Here is an 8,686-nt window from a genome sequence, read left to right as displayed (position 1 = left end):
GATCCGTATAAGAGAGTAGACAGCACAATGGCTCTGTAAACACTGATCTTGGTACTTTTCTTCAAGTGTTTATTTTGCCAAACTCTTTTATGAAGCTTTCCGAAGGCACTATATGCCTTTGCTAACCTGTTGTCTATCTCTACCATCTGAGGAGATGATACTCCCTAGGTAATTAAACTGCTGGACTGATTTGAGCTCTGATTTGCCAATGTTGATATGGGGATGATGGAAGACTTCCTGATGTGCCAGTTGATAGAGAACTTCTGTCTTCTTTAAGCTTACTTCCAGCCCAAAGAGCTCAGCAGCGTCTGCAAAGCAGGATGTTAAATGCTGCAGAGCTAGTTCTGTGTGGGCAACAAGGGCGGCGTCATCGGCATAAAGCAGCTCCCGGACAAGATGATTTAATGTCTTGGTGTGGGCCTTCAGTCACCTTAGGTTGAATAGGCTTCCATCAGTACGAATTTAGATACCGTCCTGATTCAAATTGTATATGTGTAATTGTAAATATATATATTTTTGATAGAATCCCGTTTCGTTCAAACTTCTTTCAGTTTTTTTTTCCTGTGGTTCGTTTTTTTCCCTTCCCTCTTTGGGAAGCAGGTCCTGTTGTCAAGTTTTGGAGACTTGGTGGGAAGCCAGCTCGAAACTTGCACATAAAGCCATCTTTGATAGAAGAAAAACCTCATAAAAGGACTGTATAATGCAATGAAACACTGAGCAAGTCATGAAACATCTTTTCAAGAGCTTGAGATAACTGCTAAGGATATGTACATGAAAGAAATGTGCAAGTTTACACTGGGATTTTAGTTTAGGCATTACATTATCTTAAGGACTGAAAACCCTTCACACTGTTATTCTTACAATTAGTGATTTGTGTTTAGTCAAGAGCCTCTCTAGCAAGCAAAAAGAACCAAAATAAGTTAGACAATGTTTGTTACAGTATCAATACAATACGGAATTAACGTAAACAATGGAGATGTCTAGTAAATAATTGTGTTTCTATCTGAGGAAGCTAGGGCTCCTTGGCCTGGAGAAAAGAGGGCTTAGGGAGGACTTTCTCCCTCTCTACAATCAGCTGAAAGAAGGTTGTAGCCAGATGGGTGTCAGTCTCTTCTTCTAGGTAACAAATGACAGAGCCAGAGGAAATAGCCTCAAGTTGTGCCAGGGGAGGTTTAGATTCGATACTGGGAGAAAATTCTGCACCACAAGGTTGGTCAGGCATTGGAACAGGCCGCCCAGGGAAGTGGTGGAGTTGGTGGTCAAAAAACATGTGGTTCTTGGGCACATGGTTTAGCAGTAATGCTAAGCTAGCAGTTGGAGTCAATGAACTTGGAGGTCTTTTTCAACCTTAATGATTTTATAATTCTATGAAATTGTCTCTATATCAGGTACTGCATTTTAAAATAGGAAAGTGATGAGAATATACTCTCTCCACTTTTCACCCAAAATTATCAGTGAAAACTTCCTTACTTCTCATATTGCAGAAATGTTATTTTGGTAAGTTTTCTGGTGTCAAGCACTAAAACATGGCTTATTGGAGAAATTCTGTAAGTACCCCTGTACAGATATAATTCACACTGTCTGGTGTGTCATGCTCTAACTAACTGAGCTTCTGCTCCATTGCATTAGTTGAGGTGCCCTATTGCATTCAGAGACTGTAATGAGTCTACTTCTGAAAGAAATGGTGTCTTAATGAAAGTAAAAATATGACAATTTCCACATGATCTTACCTATAAGTTCAATTACAGTTTTAAGCCTCCCTCATCTTAAGTTGGAACATGTCAAATAAATAAGGTAAAAAAATGTGAAAACTTAAGATACAGCAGGTCCCTAATTTTTTCAGCTTTTATTAAGAAATAGCATTTTACATATACTTAATCTGTTTTTGAAAATTAGTGTCAAGTCAAATACTAAGATTTTGATTTTAGACCACCCAAACAACTCTGTTCAATATAGTAATAGGATTAAAGACAGTATTTTCATGGTGCTCTGATCCTAACATCCAATAATTTATTAAACACCTATATCACACAAATTCTAACAAAATTAAAATAATTTGTGATAATTTGAACTCTATATGACTGAGAACTTCATATAAGAATGAACTTGCATAATGTTCATCAATAATAAGGTTTTGAATAAGGTTCAAAATAATTCTTAGGTCTGTTTTCTGCAGAAAACAAAAATTCTGTCAAGGGAGAAAATCTACAAAACCCAGGCGCACACTTACACAAACAAAAACAAAGGAGAGATCTACATCATTGCCAGTTGTGTCTCACATCAATTTCAAGTCACTGCTGATCAGGAAAATGACAGCAAATACGACAGCGAATAGCAGTACTACGGAAATGATGAGAGGTAAAGCAGCCTGTTAAGGGAAGCTTTCTCCCAAAGGTGCTAATTTTATATTTTGGGGTTTTTTTATGTCAACCGGCATCGAAATACACACATGCACACTTCCCTTCCTGTGTGTTTTGTATTGCATAAAAGAAGAGAAAAAAAAACCACAAGAGAAACACAGGAGTGAAGGACAAATACAGACTTCTGCCATGAAATTTGAAGTGTAACACACCACAGAGCAAGCAGCAGAAAAGATTTTATATGGAGATTTGATGTTCCTCTGGAGTCTGTTCTATTTTCTCTCCATTATAACCTCTCAACAATATACTAATGAAGCCACAGTCACTGGTTTTGCAAAAGAGCATTTAAACTATTTTAAGGAACTAAGCATAAAAATGTATGTTGTTTTTCATCCTACCTATATCTTTACAGTGTTTCTTATATTTCTTATGAATTGCCTAAATTGGATTGTATATCTCTGTCAAGATAAGGAGACCACATTTTAAATGATGTTAAATGTACTTTGTCAGAATAACATAAATTATACATAGAAATAAGTGGTTGGTAGAAACTAAACAAATAATAAAACTTTATCTATCAGCAGAAAAAATTAACCCCATCCCTATTCCTAGTCACCAAGATAAAGGGCAGAGGGGAAAGGGGAAAAAGCCATTATACAATAAATTACTCAAGATTCTTAGGACCACAGAGAGATACAGCAAGAACACACAGAAGAAGCTGATGAGAAGTTCAGGCTCTTAACTGGTAGCAAGGGAGTTCTGAATTATCTGCTCCCAAAACTATTTCTAAGCTTGTTTGCTCCTGAAATTAGTATAATGAGAGTTTAAATTAGTATGTAAACAACCTGAGAGCAGTTGGTAGAGTGAATAAGCTCTCTGTCCTTCCCAAATGTCTCTATTACCAGAGTAGAAATTCAAGAGAATTAAATCTTAAATCACAAGCAATTTCTGTTTTATGGCACAATACAGAGCTCTGAACTTACTTTTCATTCAACCTGAACCTATAGTTCAATGATGCCACTTTAAGAGGAATGTTAAGCCCATAGCCATGGGTGCTATTCAAGTTGATCTCTTAGGTCTGCCACTAGGTCCCTCCATATCCATATGTAAAATGTGACTCCCAGGCCCTGCTTGGTTCCTTGAAACGACAGGAGTTACGGACTTGGAGAGGAGATCCACACTTAGAATTGCAGAGGTAGAAACCTCTTCCAGAAATTCTTGGTCAAGGACCCAGACTACAGCATACCGTCCGAGATTAGTAGATTTTTAAAGTGAAATTCTGCTTATCGGCCTAGTGGTCAATATTCACGCAGCTGTTGTCCCAGCTCATTCCAAGCTTGTGTAGCAGAAAGTATTATGACTTTGGAACAAAATATATAAACACTGGGATCTGTACTATTGAATTTGAAATTTTTGAGTTTCAAAGTCTAGGTCATGTTGTTTTGGATTATTTTGTTGTTGTTGTGAGAAAAAAATCTGTATAGAAATTACTTACACATAAAAATTACATGCATGTATATTACCTGCTCTAGTAGAACTGCTCATTCAATACCCTTTACATGAGAGGTGTTTATTTTCTTATGGTTCAGTGTAAGCTCATTTGTAGTACAGCTGTTGCTAATTGCTGTTCCCCTCATTCACTGAGGTGTTCAAGTGTTCTCCAAAGGTCCTTAGAGATACAGCCCCTATCCTCCAAAGTCAAAAAATGGCCTTTATATTACAGACAAGACACATGCTTCTGCTGTGCTAATAGCATCTTTTATTGTATTTCAGAGTAGACCAGCATGTTCTTAACTAAGTAACATCAAAGCATAAAGTTAACATCTACAGAGTGCCTCGTGGGAGGCAGACATAGCAGATCTCTTCTGGTTCCTATGAGATTTTAAGTTATCAAAAAAGGAGCACTGAAACCCAGCAGCTTTCACACTCAGTGCTTACCCTCACTTAAAATAGGATAGTTTATTTATCTATTTAAATTAGGAAGAAAACCAACCAAGCCTCTCATCTTCCCTAACTCTCACTGCAACAACCCTCCGTGAAAGTTTCCTGCTATTTCTTACCTTTGTGGCTTATATTTTGCCTCACTCCACTCCGTTCTCTACTCCTGACACCAGACTGGCCCTGAGCAACATCACCAGCTGCTGCCCCTAAGGCACCAAGCCACAGGCAGCTCATTGCTCCTACCTGCCTGCTGAGGGACACAGCAGGAAAGGGAGGTGTCAAGGTGCCCTCTACAGGTTACTGCTGTAGGGTTGATTTCTGTCTAAATTTGGAGCCCCTTGTTTCTTTTGTTGTTTTCTCAACACTTACAACGATGCAGATGTACAAATATAGTGCAAGTCCTCAACTGTATGTGACTCTTAAAAACTTATTGCTACAAAATTATTAGTAGATTTGAAATCTTCTCCTACTGTGTCAGTGCTGCAGAATAGCCTCTAGCTGTTAAAACAGACATTACAGAAAACTGATCTACCATTAGTGGCTTTATAATATTATTTAGGGCACAACCCCCAGCAAAACTAAGGAGACAACAGCAAAGAAAGAAGCTCAAACCAAAGATTTCAATAGCAAGAGGAGGAGAATAACAATGATAACAATAATAAAACTTCACTAAACTTTACCAGAAATTTGGAAAGAGTGAAGGAAACCACAGAAAACATAAAAAGCCTTAAAAGTAACTTTTTTATGCTTCAAAATATTTTATCATCTGAATAGTTTGATTACCACTGATTTATTATATTGAACTTTACTCTGAATACAGTTGATAAATACTGTTACTGAGTCCTGTATGTCTCATTCATGAATCACTACTATTATTTAGACTATAACTGTTTTCCTAGCAGCCCAGGTAAATGGTCTAAAGCATGTTGTATATACTTCTTCCTGTACTTCCTAAACAGTAGCAGTGACCCAAGTGAACTGTAATAAAACTAAAATTCTCAAAATATCTTCATAATGTAATTAACATTTTTTAAATTGTATCTGGGTTAATTATAATTACAAAATTACATCTTTAATTCCAACAATTTTTCTACATGCCTTGTATATGTGGTAAGATGTATACCATTAATATTTCTTTCCACCTTCTTCCCTTTGTCAGTCTAGTCTGATGACTGCTGTATTAAATTATAAACTGTCTGTTTTTCTTCAGACTCACTGTAGTCTTTTGGTAGCCTTTATAGTAATTAAAGGTATAGGAAATATCTGAATTCCTAAGTAGTAGAACAAGCTGCAGTAATAATGCATATTTTTTTGTAATAACTATTTTGTTTTATGGGTCTCTTTTTTCTTTTCAGCTTTAGCCTGGTCATTAGCAATGTCAAATATCCATTGACTGTTCACTTTATAATACAAATATTGGTGGTACCACCTTCTATTAGAAGCTAATTAATCTTCTTTCAAACCTTTGCCAGTTTCAGGGCACTCATAGCGTGAAAGGGAGCTTTACGCTGAGCCTGGAATATAGAAAATAGAACAAGAACACTTAATAGAATCACAGGACCATGGAGGTTTGAAAAGACTTCTAAGACCATTAAGTCCATGTAGTGGGTTTGTTTCATTTTCCTGGGAGGAAACCTAGGATAAGTCACCTGATTCATATTGACTCAGAAGATATTCCATTGCATGTTACATCAGCTCAGATATAAAGAGGGGAGAAGGAAGTAGCTTGTTCTCTTTCCTTGATAGCTATCCAGCGGGACAGCTGCTCCTTGGAGGAGAGAGAAAGAGCACTTTGCTTATTGTGGGAAGTAGAATTTTACTGTTAGTTTCCTTTGCCTATGTGTTTGTAGTGTTATAAGGTTTTTTTTCCTTTTTCTCTGTGTAAATATAAAACTGCCTTTCTTGGTAAATCCTGGGTTTTTACATTTTTTTTCGTCTCCCCTTTTTCCCTCTGGGGGGTGGGGGGGAGATCTGCGCAGCCTCGGTGGACACCTGGCATTCAGCCAAAGTAAACTACCAAACAGTCCAACCATTAACCCATCACTGACAGGTCCACCACTAAAACACAAATACACATTTTTTGGACACTTCCACAGATGGTGATTCCACCACTTCCCTGAGCAGCCTGTTTCAATGCTTGACTATCCTTTCAGTGAAGACACTTTACTACCTCATATGCAATTTAAACCTCCCCTGGTGCAATTTGAGGTGGTTTCCTCTCATTCTGTCACTTGTTACCTGGGAGTAGAGTTGTGCTCCCATTCAGCGACAATCTCCTTTCAGATAGTTGTAGAGATCAATAAAGTCTCCCCTGAGACTCCTTTTCTCCAGGCTAAGTAACTCCAGCTCTCTCAGCTGTAAGTGGGCCAAAATTGAACACGGTATTCAAGGTGTGGCCTCACCAGTGCCAAGTGATCACTTCCATGATCCTGCTGGCCACACTATTTCTGATACAAGAGAGGATGCTATTGGTCTCCTTGGCAACCTGGACACACTGCTGGCTTTTATTTCATCTACATTTTTTGAGAAGGACAATATCATCTCCATAAAATTTCTGAAAGATCTTCTTGTCATCTGAATACTGAATAAATAGACTTAACAGATCCAAATTTGAAGGAGATATGCCGTAATTTAAAATAGTTGAATTTGGAAATCAGTCAGGTAGGTGAAGAAATCCTCTAACTTTCATCTTCTTCAACCTCTAATTATGCCATTTGTAGATAATGTTTCAAATGACAGACATGATTCATGATGGAATCATACCACATGTGAAAGAAAAGAACAAAGATTTAATGTCTAGACTTTTGTCTCATCGAGATTTCACATAATGATAATTTTGTCTTTTTCCTTTGTCTGTTTGAAATGTTCCCATCATTAAAGGGACAGTTAACACTAAACTTCATGCAAGAAATCTAAAAAACCTCAAAATTCACATACTAACGCTTTTGGTGGAAAGATCAACCACATGACCTTCACTGTCTTCCCTGACTGTAAACTGTAATGTACCCTTCGTTTTTATTTCCAGTCCGATTATTAAAACTTTAAAGGTGTCTCCAAGTTTACCCTTCAGATTTTCTTATCTACTCACCCTTTCTTTCATCTAATAAATACAGAATCCTCTGTTTTGTCTCAGGAAAAGAAAAAAAGGAGATGAATATCACCTATAATTTTTTAAGCCTTTATGCCTGAAAAAGCAGATAATAATGGTTTACAAAAAGAGGTTTTGGAGAAACAAGGATGAAAAATGAAACAAGATCATCTATCAAATGAGATAACAAAATTCTTTTGTTCCTATAATATAAAAAGAATTTCAAATAGTGTATTTGATACACAGAAGAAAATTCAAGAAACTATTTTGTCTGTAGTCCAACTGGAACTCAACCATCTGGATAGGAATCTATGAAGAGGTCAAGCTGGAGGGGTTTATACATATGTATGTAGTCAGGAAATGGATGGAAAACTTAATTTACAAGGTCCTAAAATTATTAATGTTTTTCTTAATGATTTTCTAATGTAGCTTTTGGAACTATCTTGCCAAGATTGAATAATAATACAATAAGATGTATCATCAATAGGGTGATTCACAAACCTTGCTCTTGGGAATAGCAAAGAATGGAAGGAGATTTCTGCTGATTTGGGAAATTCATCTGGATGCAGTTTGCATTGGTGCATATGGTAGTATTACAGATTTTCAGATTTGTATGTACAGCTTTTAGCAATTCTTGGAGCTTGAGATGCAGCAGAAATTTTGTTGAGGAGGACCCCCTTATCACTGGCCACTGTCCTGGTAAATGTAACATTACTTGATAGCATCCTGGCTGTTTCCACTGTAGTAAATCCACCGGCCATGAAGACTAGGAAGTTATCTAATTTGTGTTTTCTGGAAACTTTTCAAACACCAGTATTCTTATAAACACCAGAAGTCATACAATAAGAAGTGACATGTTGGTTTGAAGGCTGGAAGTTTTCCTCATTTGCATTTCCAGGGCAAATAAAGAATTGGTTCTAAATCACTTGACAATGTTCTTGGAGAGGTCAGGATGAGTAATTTGATTCCATTATTGTCACTGGCAGTATTGGATGAGACAGTAGATTGTCATTTATGCAAAGCTTCCATGGAGACCAGGAAATTCTCCTTGAATAGTTTTGTTTTTAAGACATATCAGGAGGGAAAAGGGTCTACCTTTCTCTTGTAATTCCTTAGAAATTTGCTGTTGGAAACTCTTGAAATGGAATACTGACTATCCATACCATGCACTTCCTCTCTCAAGTGATGGATTGGTTGGCTAAGGTATGCATTTCTCTCTACTGCATGAACCAAGGCATTTTTTGAAACTGAGAATCAGAATAACCATATTTTATAGAAATGTCAGAATGTAAACTAG

Source organism: Neopelma chrysocephalum, unplaced genomic scaffold (assembly GCF_003984885.1).
Source record: "Neopelma chrysocephalum unplaced genomic scaffold, ASM398488v2 Primary Assembly neopelma1_96942, whole genome shotgun sequence".
In the NCBI taxonomy this organism is placed as follows: Eukaryota; Metazoa; Chordata; class Aves; order Passeriformes; family Pipridae; genus Neopelma; species Neopelma chrysocephalum.
The sequence above is the reverse complement of the archived record's forward strand: the minus strand, read 5'-3'. Positions refer to the sequence as shown.